General features: G+C 39.8%; 1 protein-coding gene across 10 annotated transcripts in view; it reads left to right on the top strand.

Annotated features, from left to right (window-relative positions):
* Positions 1-19,665, top strand: part of GRIA4 (glutamate ionotropic receptor AMPA type subunit 4) — a 283,762-nt gene that overhangs the window by 239,921 nt on the left and 24,176 nt on the right. The gene's annotated exons all lie outside the window — the stretch shown is intronic.

A 19,665-nucleotide genomic window follows, 5' to 3' on the forward strand; every position in this document is an offset into this window, starting at 1 on the left:
TCAGGAGTGCCTTCAGACTCACTACTATACACATTTACATGAGCACTCTGAAATTAGAAGATAAAATTATTCCGAAATGACTTTAAATGGAATCAGGCTTATTCGATCAAAGAGGAGAATTTCTGGCTTACAGGCAAAGCATATTTGTTTTTTATTTAAATCTTTATATAATAAAATTGGAGGTGTTAGATGTGTGATAAAATTGGAAGCATTTTAACACACATCTGATACCTCCAATTTTATTATCCTAAAGATTTAAATAAAATAAATGTTACCTGCATGATCACCATGCTGGGTTACTTGCAAGAGGCTCTGATGAGGCAGATGCCTGGAGGAAATTAGGTGGGTTGAAAGTGAGAGTTGCAAGAGACAAAATAAGGAAAAGTGTGTGCAATCAATGATACTAGTTAGGAGGAAATAGAGAAGAGAGCACCTGTCCATATGCATAATTTCCATGTCTACAAAGAAAAACCTCATAACTGGTGTAAAGATAATGGGCCTGATTCTGAACTCTCTAGTTTTACACCATTTTAACACCATTTACTTCAGTGGGGTAATTCTTGGGTTACACTTGTATAAGTGGGAGGAGAATTTGGCTCATTTTATCCACATCAAAAGGAAAACATCAATGTAATGTGAATTAGAGCATGCTCAAGGAAAAGTCAGGCCAGTTATTTTGGTGCCCAGATATGAATTTTAGTCCCTGACTGTAGATACCATCGAGATTTGAAAGTTTGGGCCTTTGCAACCAATGGAGTGGTAACAGAAGATAGGCTAGAAGAAGATAGAGAGAAATGAAAAAAGAAAAATGTTAATAATAAAGAAGGAGATGGTGGAATGTCATGAGGTAGGAGGTTCTTAAAGTTAAAAGGCAATAGAATTGGGAAAAGCAAATTCATTATGTCCGTGTATTTTTGGGATTCGTAAGCCAGAGATATTTATGATGTGTTAATATCTCTTTCTCACTGTTTCAGGCAAACTACAGCTACAAGTGCTAGGCAGCACTGCAATTATGACTAGAGCTTGCATCTCAAATAGTAGAGAAATACCCACTGATGATGTACCCTTACTTTACTATGCCAAAGCCTAAGCAAAACCACTCATATGCATGTTAGCTGCTGTCAAGTCTATTTTAGCAATCTTAGGATTGTTTCCTGTGCACGTGTTTTATAGGGCTTTTTATTCAATTTCACTGTCTTCTTCACAGTGTCTACCACCAATGGCAAGAAACAATCAGCTGTAATAACCATTAGCCAGTGGAGATTTTTTTCAGTTTGGCAGATTGGACAAAAGCGACTAGGAGGAAGGGGGACCAAGCATGAAGCAATTATGTATAAGGTTGGGGTAAGGGAGTCTGGGAATATAGCGCAATAACAGATGGAACAGAGGAGGCTGCTCAAGTACATGTATAAAATGCTTGCAAAGATCCAGGGTGACATCCTCTCTCCACTGACATCAATGGCAAAGCTTCCATTGTCTTCAGTGGGGCCAGGATTTCACTGGAATGGGTAACACTGTAACAGCATCCCTATGATAGGGGATGAGATCAACTAAATTTGTTTTTTGAATTCCACTTTAGTGCACTATAAAAATAATTCCTACTCAACATAAAAATCAGACCAAACCTTCTTTCAGACTGCCTCATTTGGCTGTCTTAACATCCATGCTTTTCCTGAGCCTTTCTTTCACGTGTGCTGAGCTGCTTATGCTCCCGCTGAAGCAATTTCACTCCATCTCATCCCTCCTCAGCCCAAGTGATGAAACCTCAAGTAACAGATCAGTGCTCCTAACCTATTGAAAAACATTAAGAAACCCACATATTGTTCTGAAAAGATATACGTGAATAACCAATAATACCTCACATTCATAACACATCCACCTATATAATATATACAAACACTAGAGATGAAGGAAGAGTATTATTTCAAAGGTAATTTTGTGTTAACCATGTTCATGATCCTCCTATGTTTATTTGCTATGAGTATTCCAGTACTCAAGCATTAATTCACATACATTTTCAGGACAAGTACATTTTTAGCCACCTGCTTAAATATTTTCTATGCCATATTTTGAAATGAAATATTTGCAATGTGAAGTCTTGGGCCCGGTTCTCCTTTCCTTCACACTGCTGTAAATCGGGAGTTACTTCATGAAAATGCAATAACAATTGTGTAAAGCTGTTGTAAGTGTGAGGAGAATCAGGCCATCTATCTCCACAAGTGACGTATAGAAAGAAACAGGGAAAAGCTATCTTTCCCTGTTACATAGTCAGTGTGCGGTATAACACCAGCAATTTATGGGTCTCCCTACTCTCACATTAATGGAATCAGATATTCATTACATACAGAAATACTATGCATATTCATCACCCCACTTCTGATGATGAAATCCTCCTGTCAGAGACCTCTGTGGACTGATCGCTCATTTTGCATGTGATCAGGACAGTGGATTTCAGTTCAATCCCTTCCCTTTGTCATGGGAGCAGGTTTCAGACTCCAGTAGGGCTCAACCAGTAACTAGTGGCAAATTTTAATTGATTCAAGGGACATATGATACATGAATATCACTGAAGTGAAAAAAAATGGGAACTGTTTGATGGGAATTTGTTTTGTGCCAACCAGGCAGTACCGTGCTATCATGTGTCTCTCCTTCCCTTCTTTTCATGGATATCCATTTATTTAAAAAGAAAAGGAGTACTCTCAGAGTCTCTAAGGTGCCACAAGTACTCCTTTTCTTTTTGTGAATACAGACTAACACGGCTGTTACTCTGAAATCTGTCATTTATTTAAAGTGTCATTAAAGTTTGTCACCTTTGGAAGAGAATTTGGAACTAAGGACAGAGGCAGCCATCAAAAAGTCAACCTTTGCTAACAGGTACTGCCCAGTTACTATGGTTATTTCTCATTCCCAGCATGCTGGGGATTTTCAGTATGTCAAATACTACTGTCGGTACTCAGCAAATGATGACTTTTTAATGGCAGCCAGTGTTGCTTTTCTCTCATAAGTGGCAAGTTCAACAATGGTTGATAGAGTGCTGTCCCCATCTAGCTCCTCAGTGAGGTCTGCATTTGTGAGGTGTGGTGGCAGAACAGTCTTTTCGCCAGACTTCATGTCCTCCATGAGAGCCACTGCAGCCAGTGCAAATCTGTTGTGCTGGCTGCTTTACCCTATGTTTCTGGAGCTGTGCTATTGAAGAAGCAAATTCTTCAAAAAAGTCTTCAAAGTCTTCAAAAGAAGCAAAAAAGTCTCCATTTCTGATTACACAGATTGTAATTTCTATTGCTTATCTCAGCTATGCCTCCTGAATCTAATGGGAAGGTTTCACCCTTAACCATTAAAAAACCTCTTATGAATTTTACAATATGTTTTTATATTCAACAACAAAACAGGAACTGTGCGCTGCTCAAATGTTAGGCCTTCCCGTATTCGCACCACAGACAAACCCTAGAAAAGCAGTGACTCTAATACAGATTTTCACCCCATAAAGAAACATTTGGGGTGCTAAAAGCATTCTGAACTGTCTTGTCGATGTCTCGTGTTTTTTCTTTGGTTGGACACAATTTTGTCCAGTCCCACAATAGTACAGGGCATTTACCATGAAGTTGAAAGGATTTTCACTTAGGAGGAGGCAAGTTGGTAGTTTGGATTGGGGAAGGATCTGCACTGGACAGAACTCATGTGTGCAATCGCATGAGCTTTGTAGCATACTGCTCTCACCTGTGTGACTTACCCTGATCTCCTGAGTGACGTTTGTTTCCATTCGTAGTTGCCCCAATAAAAGGCCATCCTTTCATGCTGAATTTCCTTGTAGCACTAGGCGTGCACAATGGGGGCAAGTAGGGACACAGGCCCCCCCTAATCAGTGGGGGCACATTACTCCTCCTAGACCAGGGCAGGAAAGCGAGCCCTGGGGTGGAAGATGACAGTTCTTCTGTCCCTAGGGCCGTAGGGGGAGATCCAGCTCTTCCGGCTGACAGGGCAGAGTGAGCTCCCCCGGCCCTGGGGCCATGGTGGAAAGAACCAGCTCTTCCAGCCTCTGGGACTATTAATATAGGAACAAAACCCTTTTTAGTAAATAGCAGAGACTTAGAAGTCATGAGAATGTGTCTTCTCAACTCCAGAACCTATACCCTCATTCTGCAAATGGGATGGAGTGATACTAGACAAAAATTTGTAAGGTACATAACTCACCATGTAGACACTCAGAGGCTGATTCTGACACCCTTGCTCATGTTGTACAGTAGCTTACTCCAATATTAGCCCTACCGAAGTTAATGGGACCATTTATAGAGCAATATGCTACTCAACATTAGTAAATGTGGCAGAATCTGGGCCTAAGATACTATAGTGATGAGTGCTACAGAAATAGCAATAAATAAATCTATCACCTAGAAATGTATTTTTAACTGAACATTTTAATTTCCTTTGGCATTTAAAAACCACTTCTAACTACAGCCATTGTGCTAAAAAGTGGGTTCACCTGTGACCCCAGCAGCATGGAATTCCAATGAAAGAGACTGAAATACCAGTCTCTATTCAGCTTTAATACGGGCTTAAGATCACAGTAATTTCATTGTTCAATTTCGTTTGCACAACAGCCTTGTTCTTCCAAAATTAAGTGATGATTAAAGAAGGAAACGCTATGCTGTTCTGCTATGTGACACCTTGTAGCCCAAGTGTTTGGAGATTTCTGAAGCTGGCTATGATCTTTTTAAGCCTGCAAGGGCAGGAGATGGGAAAAAGCTGGTTAGTTAATTATTATTGTGGGATTGTTCATACAAGTTCATGACAGGCTGTGTCAATACCAAAACAGGATTTGCTCCAGGCTCATTTTTATCGTACAATATTCCAACAAGGAATGAAAGCTTTATGAAATAAACAAACGGTGTGTCCATTTTTGAGTTATTTGAAATTAAACAAAATGGAAGCTTCATCAGCTTCATATTTTCTTTTGTCTTCATTTAACCCGGAAATTGACCAAATTACATTTATCAAGGTGTTAATCTAGATAACAGGCATGAAAGCTAAAGAAGCCTAGATTGCAAAAGTAATCAGAGAGCCTCATTAAAACTACCAGTACAAACCAGAATCTCTCAGAAACTACCACCATTTATGTATACACGTCTATAGTATCTTTTATTCAAGGATCCCAAGGTGCTCTGCAAACATTAATCTTCAGAACATTCCTCTGAAGTATGTAAGTATAATTGTTGTTCCCCATTCATAGAAGCATTAAGAAAATATCCTGCTTGGTTGTAGTAGACTTTGCCTGTCCTCTACTCTTGCTCTTCGCCAGGTACTTGTACACCAGCACAACAGAAGGTGGGTTGTAGCCTGTTATATCTTAACAATGCTGCCAATTATGTTTCTCTCTTTTCCTTTCATTATACTTCCTGGTTGTTCAGGTGTCAATACCTGGGAAATTACCAGGCAGCCTTGCAGCCTGCTATTGTTGAAGCTCGTGGAAAAATTTCCATTGACTTCAATGAGAGCAGGATGTGGCCCTAAGAGATGTGTCCCACTAAGATAATAATGTTCAAATAAATGGCAGGTGGAATAAAGAAAGGTAGCAGACTGCCAAAAATACATTCAGCAGCTTGTAACAATAACTCTCCAGTAAACCATGACATTTGAGAAGCAAATAGAGAGATTAAAAACATTTTAATAATCATCTATTTGGTGGAGAAACTGCCAACTTCCAGTTTGCATTAAGTGCTAGGTGGACCCTGCAAGAGTCACAGATTGTCCTGCAGACCTGCTACATAGGTTTGCACTATGGATCTGTTAAGACATTCACCCTCAAAAGTAGTATGAACGTTTTCTTTCCTTTCCTCCTGAGTCCCGTTTTAAACCAAGAACAATGTGTGAGATCAGCATACAGTATCATACTGGGTGATAGGGTAGAGTCAATAAGCCAGCACCTAAAATGGGAGGAGGTAGAAGGACCATCTAGTAGATGGACCCTGAGTTAGATATCTAAATCATCCACAATCTTCCTGTCTTGTCATGTAAGCTACTCTGTGTCTCAGGTCCCTTCATAAAAATTGGAATGATATTTCTCTACCAAATAGGTGTGTCATGAGGATAAATGCTTGTGAGATGCTCAGAAAGTAGGTAACAGAGGCCACATGAGTACCTAGGTAGACACAATGAGTTCAAAAGATTGTGGGATGGAATGATGACATGCTACAGGACAACGATTATTCATTTGAATAGGTTCATATGGTGTCTGACAGGAATGAGGCTCAAAACCCCTTACCGTTTCCTCGGCTGATGAATCTTTATGGTCCTTACTCGAGTTTTATTCATGTCCTGCTCAGCCATATTCCATCCCACTGACGTCACTGAGCAGGGACAGAGTCAAACCTGAATAAGGCCCTCCATCTTTGGGTGTTATTTAGCCAGGTCTTTTAGCAAGTTACCAAAAGTTGAACAATCGAATATGACCTTCTATCAGGTCAGGCTCATTCTTGGCAACTTCTCTCAGGACTCTGTCAGTTTTCCATCCTCAGGGAATACTGAATACAGTTTATGCACCATCCTCTGAAAATGTATACACCACCTTAGAGTACAGAGCAATTGGCAGAGAGTCTAATATGGCCTGAGAGAATGGAGTTCTATCTTTGAGTCTTAGCTGATATAAGTTCACCTTCTATTGTTCAGCTTCCATTATTTCTCTTAGAAGGATTGAAGTGGGTAAACCACCACCAGGACCAAGGTAAGAGAGAGGTTTTCTTTCAACACATAGTGAGTACAGTGTATTTGAAGGAAAATCCTGCTGCTTTGTATATTATTTCATCAGCACTAGGGACAAGCAAGGCCTGCAGATGAGAATAGACTGGCAGGCCATCTATCTACATAATAGGCATTCCAAGACACATTAGGCTCATTTACTAGGATATTGCTTATATGTTTCAAGCTAGTGAGGCCAAATTTTCAAAAGTTAGGCACCTAAATCCAGTGGACGACCTTTAGCTCCCTTGATACGGATTTTGCTACCCAATTTACACTCATAGGCGTGAAAATTTCAGTCTGGATTTTTTATAGCTCTTTCTGCCAAGCCATTTGTGTAACTCAAGCAAATGCCATTATTTAAACTGTTGGACCTTCAGGCTCTGATTCTGCAAAGGAGTTTTTGCAGGCTGGCCTCTGTGCCCAGGTGGCATCCTTCTGACCCATCCACTTACAAAGGGTAGCTTGCAGGACTGAGGTGTAATTTTGAATATAATTAAGATGGGTCTCGCTCCAGAAGTACTTGGAAATTGCTTTAGGTGAATGACAGATATTTTAAAATCTCATAATTTTTTTTAATAATGCAAAGCAATGGAAGTTAGTAGAGCTGGTTAGGAAATACTTTTTTTTTTTTTTGGCTGAATATTTTGAATTTCTCTTTTCAGAGTAGCAGCTGTGTTAGTCTGTATCCGCAAAAAGAACAGGAGTCCTTGTGGCACCTTAGAGACTAACAAATTTATTAGAGCAAAACCCAAATACCAGAAATAATTTGATTCTTAGTTGCTGAAAAACAAAAATGTTCAGCCAAAAACTATGGGTTTTGGCACAAAAAAAGTGATATGTAGGTTTTCCAAAAATCAAAAAGGAAAAGTGGGTACCTCTGCAAAAATATTAATTTAGATGAAAACTCAATTTGCTATGGAGGGAAAAAGTGTTTTGATGGGAAATTTTTAACCAGACCTATAATTTAGTTTAGAAAAATCATATTTATGCTGTGACACAAACCAATAAAAGTCAGTAAATTCTTAATTGAGACCAACGCTCAGTTTCTTTCTGTTGCCAATGGGGCAATTTGTTCTGTACTTTCAAGATTTAACTTTGAATATCTTGAGTGTTTTTATCAGTTTGAGTTACAAATTTAATTTTATTTCATATTAATTTGTGGGTGGTTGTGCAGAATAACCTTTAATATTCATATATGTGTAGTACTTAGCACTTGAGGGATTTCATCAACTTGATTTTAAAAAACACCCGTTTCACAAAAACTCTGAAGTACTAATGATTTTTTTAAAAGATAATTTTTTCAAGTTTGCATGAACACATGATCAGTAACCCTAAACATAATGGGCTTCAGTGCCTTGAACTCAAGCTGTGAAAGCCTTGAATTACAACCAGAAGTGAAGAGAAAGCTATGGCAGTCTATGGAGCACTGGTATGAGATGTTTCTGGCATCGAGCACCACTAAATAAACAGGCTGCTGCTTTCTGCACCTCCTCTAGCTCTTGAGGCATCTGCAATCATAGATCCATATAGAGCACACTGCGTTCATCCAATCTGTAGGCCACAAGGACATGAATTACAATGTCAAAAAAAATGGGTGCCAATGTGTTAAGCGCGATGAAAAAATGGCATCTCCACACAGCCACCTGGAACTCCAGGAGCATTTGGGGAATCATTAGTAGCTCCCTGACAGAGAGTAATTAAACTCCCTCAATCTTGGGGCCAGACATCGTCCACAACCAACTTTGAAAATATTCTTCCCAGCCATCCAGCTTCAACTCTTGTGTCTGGATTGAGTGTCAGCTCACTCTCGTCTAGGTCCCAATCTTATCCAGTTATTAGGAAAGTAAAGGGAACCCATCTGGGTTCAATCAAAAAGAGATCTAAAGCTCTGACATAATAATGGCACCACATCCCAAATTCCCCTAGTGGCTTCATATACATTTTGAATGGCTGACTGCAGAAATCCTCCTGGAACTCCACATAAGAGAGCCTAGAAATCAACACAACCCTCTGGAATCTCTGAATTATAAAAATAGGACTGTTTCACTGTGATCCCATGTAACCTTGCCAGGATCTCCAGACAAGCCAAGAAAATCTCATGCTCAAAGATTGTTGACAGAGTTAAAAGAATCAGCATGGACTGTTAGACTTTGTCCATCACTAGGAAGAGACCATCAGCCAATGGGAGACCACTTTGGTCTTTATTCCACACCAAGACTGAAAGCCTGTCTGGAAGGGATCAAGGAAATCTGAGAGTCAGTTTAGATTGGAGGAGAGAGTGCAGGATGTTTTAGGAAGTCTTGGACTTGCCACTGACTTGCTCTGTGGCTTTGGGGAAACCACTTCATCTTCCTGAGTTATCATCTGTAAATTGTGGTAATTACATTTGCTCCTCAACCTCAAAGGGATTTTGTGGTGATTAATTACTTAATGTGTGCAGGGTTTTGAACATGAAAAGTCTATCTGATGGCTACATCTGGTGCCAAAATTAACCCCACTACAACCTTCTCCTCAATACCCTTGCTTAAAAAGAGCATGGGCATATAGCTAGAATTTAAAGCTCAGGCAATCATTTCTTGAACACAGGCATAACCACCTAATGAGAGAAGCTGGCACCCTGCCTTCCTTAAAAAGCCATTAGCAGCAATCTCAATCAACAATGGCCCCAATACCTCCCTGCTTGATTTTACTGACCACAAGAGGCATGTGTTCAATGTATCACCAATTACAAGATCCCTACATCCACGATAGAGGTCCATTAATAGCTTCCATGGCTTGCTTTCTGTGATACCTGGCTGCTTGTGTTCAGAGGGTGGCAATAATTAAAATGTTCTGCTCAGTTGTCTGCACTTAGCTTTGCTGACATGGTTATTGTAGCATTTGCTGTTCTGTACATAGCTCCACTGATAATGACAACATTATGTGGGTGGCTGCTGGGGGGATTGGATTGCCCTTGTCTAATAATTTCACCTGGTGTTTGATATTCAGCTGGCTTCAGGTCATGTTAATTATCAGAGCATTGGCGAGCAGACTGTGGACTGATATTCTCACTCTTGTTGCTGGAAAAATTTGCACTCATTTCAGTCTATCAGATCTTCATCATTAACTCCTGAAAGAAAGCCCTAGGAATTCTTTCAACTAATTCATGGCTTTGTTGCTGACCAAATTAGGCTTTATATGACATAGCTGTATTTGTTTCATTTTTATAGTATTGATCTGTCATTAGACAACACAAAACTCAGCACTTCACTCAGGCTTCAAGTTATCCTATATTATTATTTTCATTGTGGTAGCATCTGGAGGTTCCAACCAGGGGACAGGGCCCATTGTGTTAGTCACTGTACCTGCATATACTAAAACGGCCTCAAAGAACTTGCACCGCAATTAAATTAAGAAACTATCTCTTGGTGTTGATGATCTTACCAGTTATTGCCTCCTCTCTAATCCTCCTTTTTAAGGAGCACTACTGAGAGAGTGCGATAAAGCAACTGGCAATACCCGGAGATCTCAAATTTCCTTGACCCTTTTCAATCTAGTTTTAAGCCTGGATATGGTGCATCAACCACATAGGTTTATTAGTTGATGGTCTTCTGACAATGGCATTATATACACAGAGATTATAATAGATATATAAGAGATATAAGAGATATAATAGATATAATAGAGATCTCTGTGTATATAATGTCTTCTGCAGTTTCCACAGTATGCATCCGATGAAGTGAGCTGTAGCTCACGAAAGCTCATGCTCAGATAAATTGGTTAGTCTCTAAGGTGCCACAAGTACTCCTTTTCTTTTTGCGAATACAGACTAACACGGCTGTTACTCTGAAATGAATTCACAGGACTCCGAGGAATGGTATTAGGCAATTGGTCTTTTGTCCCATGGATGCCAAGTGTGGAGTTCTTTTATCATTGCACCTGATCAATAAAGAGAGAATTAAACTGCTTGGGTTGCACTGCCATTAGAAAGTGGATGACACTCAGTTTACATTTGTTTAATCTGGTTCAGTCATTCACCTTTCCCAGTGTCTGGGTGAGATTGGAGCTTGGATAAGAGCTAGTTGGCTGATATTCAGTTCAGAAAAGACAAAGGAAATCCTGATCAGAAACAGCCAGAGAAGGCTTAACTAAGGAGTATGCTGTGTGTCTAAAGTTTACAATCGAGGAGTTCTACTATATCACTGGCTGTTTCTGGGTGTACAGGTAGCAGCAGTGTCAATAGTTCACTTTTTCAGCTTCACTCAGCAAGCAGGCTTCAGCTTTTCCTCTCATTGTGGACCTTGCCATGATTATCCATGTCACTGTCACCTCCTAACTGGATTAGTGCAGTGCACTCTACATGTGTCTACCCTTGAAGACCGCTCAGAAACTGTAGGTAAGGCAGAGTGCCTCTGTTCCCATTTACTTAGCAGTGTTTTGCATATGAAGCATATTACACATGTATACCACAGATGACACAGCTTCCCATTTCATTTCTGGGAGGAATTCCTGGTGTTGGATTTGATCTATAGAGTTTTTATGATTTGGCTTAGCGACCGCCTCTGGCAGTTAAGATCAGCTTGGACTCTCAAGCTGACAGGCCCTAGGTTTGTATGACAAGGGCAGGATCAATGGTGGGTCTTCAGTTCTGGAGATCACTTCCTCCTTAGCCTGAAAAAGACCAAGTATGTTGATGGTCACATCAAAATGCTAATTATCATAGCAACTCTTATTACAGATATGTTTTTCCACCTGAAAGGAAGCCTGTGTTATGAAAATAATGAAGAAAAAAATGAGAGAGAGACTCATAGGTCACATAACTAACACCCAACCAGTGATCAGTTGACAAAGAGATGAGAAAAGTGCTAGGATATGCTTTGCAAATTAATATACAACACATTGAATATACTGAAAAATGCACTAAATTTAGTATTTAGGGAAATATTAACCACCCAGTATGGTACATAAATAACAAGAAAGAATCTGGAAGCAGAGATATTAATTGTTGCCAGGCATTACATCTCATGAAATAAGGCAAGCCATTTTTTCATAGATATTGGCTCTAATTATTTTTAATGAATTCAGTTCAGCTATTGTTTTTTCCCTTTTGTGTGACTGAGTTTTACTGGCCCAAATGTTCAAAGTAAATACATTTCAAAGTTTCGAGAATGTGTATCTGTGGAAATGCAAATCTAAATTTGGACACTCAAGCTTTCATTCCAGAAGTCGTTTTGCCCTCATCCAGCTGGAACAGAAACAATACCAGGTGGTTTAACTGACCAACCACAATTAAGCAACACAGTTGAAATTTTCAGTATTCTGAGCCAATCTATAGATTGACAAAATCCAGAAGATGCTTGTCACATAATTTTAAATGGCATATACATTTCAGAAGACTGCAAAAGCATTCCACAAGTAGGAAAACAGGTTAGTTTAATCAGATAAATTATTATTTACCTCTACCAGCCATGGCCCTACTGGCACACAATATTATCTTGATCTGCTGCATTTTTCTCCTCTGTAGTTCTCCTATGGTTCTGCAATGACAAGCCTCTTGGTGTTTGTCAGAGAAAGGTTCTGATTAATTAATTTGTACTCTGTATTTCATTGTAAACATCCTGAAACCCAGGAGATTGTAATGTAGCTGATAGAGTGGGCAGGAATTGGCCTTCTTCCACTTCCTTCTCTTTGGTCAAAATGAAGCATAAGAAAGAGAGGAAAGGAGAGGGTTGATGGTAGAAGCCTGTCTTTACGTGACAGAGAATGGAAAACAGAACCCTAGTAATAGTTCCACATCTTGTAAGAATCAAGAACATGTCAAAGTAATATTGCCAACACTGCCATGAGCAGGTGTTTGGCTTTTTCTTGGGTGACACTGATTTGCAGATGACAGGAACAAGCATTACTTCCGATGATTACCTAGGAAGGTAGTGGAATCTCCTTCCTTAGATATTTTTAAGGTCAAGCTTGACAAAGCCCTGGCTGGGATGATTTAATTGGGGATCGGTCCTGCTTTGAGCAGGGGGTTGGACTAGGTGACCTCCTGAGGTCCCTTCCAGCCCTGATATTCTGTGATTCGATGATGAGCTAACCCTCAGAAAAACATCATCAGAACTGCACACCCAGCTGCACTGTTATCAAATTCTTCTTTTCCAGAATTTCCAGAATTTCCAGCTGCCATTGCAACTGAAGCAGCAGCGACAGGAACTCCTTTAATATCCTACACCAGTACAAGAGTAGTGCCAGCTGGTGTCTAAGCATCACAGTACTTGCTGAAAATATTCTTGAACCAGATCATTAGCTCACAATTTTCTCAGTGAGACAACTGGCTTTTTCTTGGACATGGAGCTGTGTTGCTTACCAACACTACCAGTATCTGTCTCACAACTGCCCTAAATTTTGGCATAACAGGAGAGGTTAGTGAAAGAGCACCTCAATGCTCCATGCAGGAGCTAGATTCTTAGCTGGGGTAAACTAGCATAGCTCCATTGGCTTCAACGGTGGCACAAATCGAAATGCCCTTTTTCATGAAGAAAATATAATTTGCTAGCAGCAGCTGTATTGCACAACTGAAAAGAACAACAGGGGCCAAAGCACATGTCCCTCTGAAGCCAAGTGGGGTTGTAGTAACTTTGGCCTGTATACCGGTAAAAGATTGATGGGATTTTTGCATAGCTATGGACTCTCAGTGCTTAGATTCTATAGTGAAGGTACTGTAATAATAATTTTGAAAGCTAGATGACATGACACTTTAACTGAGCAGCATTTATGTTCCATTGATTATTGTTTTATGGTATAATGCACACAACACACGTGATGGTGATGTATTGCAGAGCCATCTGACATTGTGCATTTACCACGCATGTTTGACTGTATCACTTCTGCCCATTAATGCATGACCCTGGGGCTTATATTAACTTTCCAAACCTCTGAACAGATGCAAAAAACCCACCACAAAACAGAAAAAAACATCCTGCCGGAAAAAACATCCTCATCCCCCAAATGTCACATAAATTAAAAGAGAAAAAAAGCAACAGGATCACCAAGATGTGCACATGGCTGCCTGAGTTACTGCACAGCTGAACTTATTATCACCCCCAGTCTCCTTCTGCTGCTTCTCCCCTTCTCGTCTATGACCCTTACTTCCTGTGTCATGTGACATTAAGATCATATGTGTTCCAGGCAGGAACCATGGATCTGATTCTCCCGCGCTCTTCATCTTACATAGCCATTTACCTCTGAACAAAGTTAGTGTAAAACACGACCACACTGATATTCAAGCAATTGTTATAAATTGCTGGGCCTGACTGTGCTCACACATGATTTATACCAGTAAAAAGGACCCACAATCCATTTTAATAGAGCTCCCCTCAATTTACACCTGTGTAAGGGTGAAATCCGCCCATGGAAACCAGGGTCATCAGTCTTTATGTAAGTGCAGTGGAAAGGAGGTGAACAGCTGAAATCCACTTCTCTAAGCCAGGAGACTGTAGTGCAGTCCACCCATCCCACACATACCCTACAGCTATTAATCCAGTGTGAAGACTGGAAGAGTAGCTTCAGTCCCTCTGCACCAGTTGAACAAGATGTCAGGGCTACAGGATCCATGTCTACATATACCTTGTGTCCCCTCCCCTGGCCTGCTCCCTGCTTGGCCTTCCACACAGGCCTGTGTTGGACTAGCACCTTGACCCTTTATGTTGTACACAGGGGATGCTGAGGCAACTATTTGAAGTGCCTCTGTGCAGCCCCTATGCAGGGTTTAAACATGGCAGGGAGCTTTGCACTGGCCACATCAGAGTGAGAGAAGAATCAGACTAGATATTAAACACCTTGAATGAGGAGTGTCCATTTTAAAACATTACATTTTAAGTGAGTTCTTAAAAATTATTTTAATAATTGATTTTGAAAACGTTTCACTGAATTAAAGTGTGTGAAACCTCAGAATCCTCACACTAGCAAGATGGAATTTTCAAAGCGGTCAGCAGGGGTCTAACTCTACACTGCAAGAAGTCAATGGTAAAACTCCCACAGATGGGCTACAGTTATACCATTGCTGAGCACTTTGGGACTTCCACTCCCAGTCTTTGCTGGAACATGTATTCCCAGTTTCAGGCTTTGGACTGCTGCTGCTTATCTGCACAATTCTGCCCCTTGGAATCAATAGAAAAATTCCCACTTTGAAAAATTCTGTTGCTATGTAGGGAGCAGGCTGTTAGTGCAGGCAAAAGCAGCCCTTGACTCAGGGAAACTGGTTTTCTGTTTCTACATTAAACTTTGCACTGGGTGAATACAAAGAATAACCCCACATGATTGTCTGAGAGCCCCATGTTTATAACTAAGCTTTGTGAAAGCACAGAAGGATGCTGAGGGGCTGATTCTACTCCGTTGCTTGCCGAGATCAGCTGTTATATCTGTCTATATTAAAGTATTTGTTTAATACCAGGAAGTGATTACAGTGGTGTGGTTGGAGACCCTCCTCCTCCACCCCCTTCCCACCCCCCCAAAATAGCTTGGAGTTTGGATAAATATTTTGAACAATAGGAAGCAGAACCTCAGCTGTTTACATTGTCTTATAGCCACTGGATCTGCCCCAATGACTTCATTTATTTCATTTGTGTTAAACACACACAGTTTTGTCAGGTTTATTATTATTATTAAACCATTTCTTCCTTCTGGCACCCATGTGGAATTCCCATTGAGCACCAAGGAAATGCCCCATGTTTATTTATAAGGTCCAGTTCAATTAAGCGAGCTGAGTGCCTGGGAGGGTCCATGGGAATTGTAGATGATTAGTACCTCTGAAAATCAGCCCTCTTGTGTACGTTGTTAACTATGGAGTAAGATCTCTAATTTTAGGCACCCAAGTCTGAAAATTTTGAGGTGTGATTCAGATTTCCAATCTGTAAAATGAGGGTAATAATCCTTACTCAGGTTATGAGGATGTTGTGACTCTTCGTTCTTAATGTTTGTAAAGTGTTTTAGGATCTTCACATAGAAGAAGTGATAGAAGCCCAAAATATTATATTGAAAAATGTCAAATTTAAATTACATTGGTTTGTAATTACAGTATAGAAAACAGTCAGCATCACACTACTAGTATCCCCCAAACTCTCTCTCTTTCTATCATATTTAAATGGGTAAACAATATCTTTAATTGTAAATATGGTGCTTACTGCTGATTACATATAGAACATACCCTAGAAAACTTTCACGTTTGTAAGGTTTAAGAATCTCGGACCAGATTGTCAAAGTTATTTAGGCACTTAAAGATGCAGATAGGCACCTAGTAGGATTTTCGAAAGCGTGTAAGTGCCCATTTCCCATTATTTGTTGGAACTAGCAGTCTCTGCATCTTTAGACACCTGAATATCTTTAACAATCTGGTTTAAGGGCCCCAATTCAACAAAGTACTTAAGCACTTATTTAAATCCCATTAATTTATATCCCTTCATTGAGATTTAAGAGTAGTTACATGCTTAAGACCTTTGCTGAGTAGGGGTGGGATTACTCGTGTGCTCATAATTAAGTGGCCAGTGGCACCTTAAAGACTAAAAGATTTATTTGGGCATAAGCTTTCATGGGTATCTGAAGAAGTGGGTTTTTTACCCACGAAAGCTTATGCCCAAATAAATCTGTCAGTCTTTAAGGTGCCACTGGACTCCTCATTGTTTTTGTGGATACAGACTAACACGGCTACCCCTCTGGTAATTAAGTGTGTGTTAAAGTGCTTTGCTGAAATGGTACCATAAGGCCTGATTCTGCTCTCATTTACCCCAATGTAAATCAGGAGTAACTCCACTGAAGTCAGTGAAGTTACACCAGAATCAAAGATAAGTGAGAACAGAATCAGACCTTCATTTCCTTTTGATGAAGAAACATTACCCCATAAATAACAACCAAATTGCTCAATCATAATCTTAGTAGGGAGTCAAGTCCAATTTAAGCTAATAATTATTTATTTAATATAAACTGTGGGTCAAATTTTCAATGGGGTCTCAAAGCCAGACTGTAAATGTACTTGAATTTTCAATTACATGTACAATCTGTTCATGTCTGTTACTTATGTTTTTAAATTATAGTATTTGCACATAATTTGCTTATGCAAATATCATTTCGGTGTGTAAATATTTTGTATGTATAAATACCAGTACATGAAGAATTGCTCCTGCAAGTGATTGCACATGCAAAATTAGAGACTGCATTTTAGAAAGTTTGTCCTTAGACCTTTGAAGTGACCAGATTATGTTTTTCTTTTAAATGTGCATCCTGCCTTTAGATTTTTTTATTATTATTATTTCCACTCTGGATCTTTCAAGTCTTCTGAGAAAAAATATCAGATATACTTTGGATAGATCTTTCTTAGTAAAGGAATGCTTACTTCATTCCTAATTTATTAAACATATCCAACTACTTTCATACAATTTGCACTCCATTTGTTTTGATGAATTGTCAAACACATGCAGATTGTACTGGTATTAGACTCTAACATCAACACTTTCCAAAACATCATTAAAATAGGTAGTCAAAAAAACAGACACATTTTTACTTTTTGCAAGATAAGATGTGATTTAAATTATTCTGTATGATAAATAATTTCAAAGGCTGATGTGAATAGTCTATAAACAGGCGCCAACAGGTATTTTACAAAATATCTCTGTGGCAGATTCTCAACTGCATCCAAGCAGAGCTAGAATGTAGTGAGAGGAGAGGCTGTCCAGGAGTCAGTTGTGGCTTTCTGATCCTGAGCCACCTGGCCCTGGTGCGAGTTACAGTGGTAAGAGGACAGCTCTAACTTGTACCACTAGCATACAGTCCCTGAGCTCAGCTGCATCACATCCCTTCCCCACCCACACCATCCCCAGAACTTCCCTCCTACTATGCCATGAGTGGTGAGGAGCTGGGACAGGAAACAGCTATGCCTACAGATAGCTCCTCTTCCACAGGTGGAATCCTCCGCGGCTTTAAATCCACTTTTGTGCTGCTTGGGCCAGATCCTTAGCTGTTGTAATTTGTTATCACACCATTGACTTCACTGGAGAGCTGACAATTCCCACCAGGTGGGGATCTGCCCCCTCATGCAGTGCAAGGTGGACTTAGGAACCAGAGAATCCAGTCCTACTCTTTGACCCAGTTATGCCTGAACATAGACCTATTTATATAGTCTCTTCCTAAAACATGTTTCTTATCGTATTGATCATGAGCCTACTCTTAGTCTAGATTTATCTGGACTAAGAAGAAGGAAAGTACCTTTCATTTTACCTTTATCAGTAATGCAAACTGAAATATCAGATGTACTGTTGGTCATTCAAGTCCGGAGTGAATACACTGGTTCACTAATTCCCTAGATTTGTATGACTAATCTGAGCAGTTGAAAGTAGTGATGGGCTCCAGACACAAAATTCAGATTTATATCCAGATTTCAAACACCCCAACTTCTAGGGATGGTTTTGGATCTGGGGCTCTGGTTTGGCCCATTGTAAAGATAGGATCAGAATCCAGGTTTGGATTTCTGATGGTCCGCGGGTGTGTGGATCAGGGGTTTTGGTTCAGACCAATTTCTAGGTGAGTTGGCTGTAAATTCCAAGTAAGAGTTCTTTTGTTGCTTTCCCAAGTGGGCAACAGTGTGTATTGGAAGGCACTTTTCTGTGCTGTTTTCACAGATGTCTGATTCCCTCAACAATGTTAGTCAATATGCTCAGTCTCTCACAATGCTAGAAGAGGAGTCACCTGGCTCCCCCATCTTCTGTCAACCACCTTTCTCAATGTCTCCTGATGAGGACACAAACTCAGGAGGCCTCAGGGAAACCACTTCGATACACTAATATTTTTATCCTTCAAATGCTCTAAAATATACTAGTGTATTTAAATGGCTCTAAAATGGTGAGCTATAAAATAATGCTATAGTTTAGCAATACTCCCTTAAAGTGTTTTCAGCAAGTCAGTGTACTTCTGTGTCCACTATTTGGTCACTACTACAGGAGAACAATATCAGGGCAAAATTCCACCATCATTTGCACCTGTGAAATCCCAGGTAAGCCATGGGAGATGCTCAAGTTCAAATGAGGGCAGAATTTCACCCAGGATGCCTACTGCTACTTTATTGAGTGATGCCCAGTGTAAATTTCATCTTGTTAACTACTGCCATGATCCAAAGCCTGCTGAAGTCAATGAAAATCTTTCCACTGATTCTAGTGAGCTTTGGACCGGACTTATATAATGATTTTTTTTTTAACTGGAAGACTTCTTATTCCTTTCCAGACTTGTATTTATTTTTTGTAAAGAACTGCGCAGTTCTTGCATACAACCTGCACTGTTCTCCGTCTGCATCGTTCTACTTTTTGTTAACTGTCAAAGACGTACCTCCAAATGGCACTATTAAATACAGTGAACTAATAGCCCAAACCATCTGGGAAGTTTTTTGGAAATTATTACTGAAAAATTGATCTTTAAAAGATATGACAGTAAGTAGAAATTGAAGCTGTACTTGTTATTGTTACTGTGCTCTTCCTGCATGAGGAGACATGTAATGGTTTTAACAAATCTCTCCAGGATTCCCATGCTGTAACTCTGTACCCTGTGTGTACCGCTGCTTTAACAGTACCCAAGATCCATACATTGAAAACGCTGTACATGCACTCAAAGAATAATGAACTGAGGGGTAGATTGGAAACAGTTGCAATATACGAGGAGGCAGATTTGGCTAAACTGATTTGACTATTGTGTCCAAGGATTCTGTTTTCCCTATTAATATTAATAAAATGCTTATGAAGATTTTAATAAGTATACAAAGTAATAGTAAGTATTACGGGCCAAATCGCAAAGTACTTATTCTGTTTTTGCTATTTAATCTTTATTCATGCAAAAGTCTCGTTGTCTTCATTGGAGTTTTCAATGGAAGTTTGGCCTGAGTGAGGACTTTAGGATTTGTCCCTATTTTGGATAGCAATT

The sequence above is a fragment of the Caretta caretta genome, chromosome 1 (assembly GCF_965140235.1).
Source record: "Caretta caretta isolate rCarCar2 chromosome 1, rCarCar1.hap1, whole genome shotgun sequence".
In the NCBI taxonomy this organism is placed as follows: domain Eukaryota; kingdom Metazoa; phylum Chordata; order Testudines; family Cheloniidae; genus Caretta; species Caretta caretta.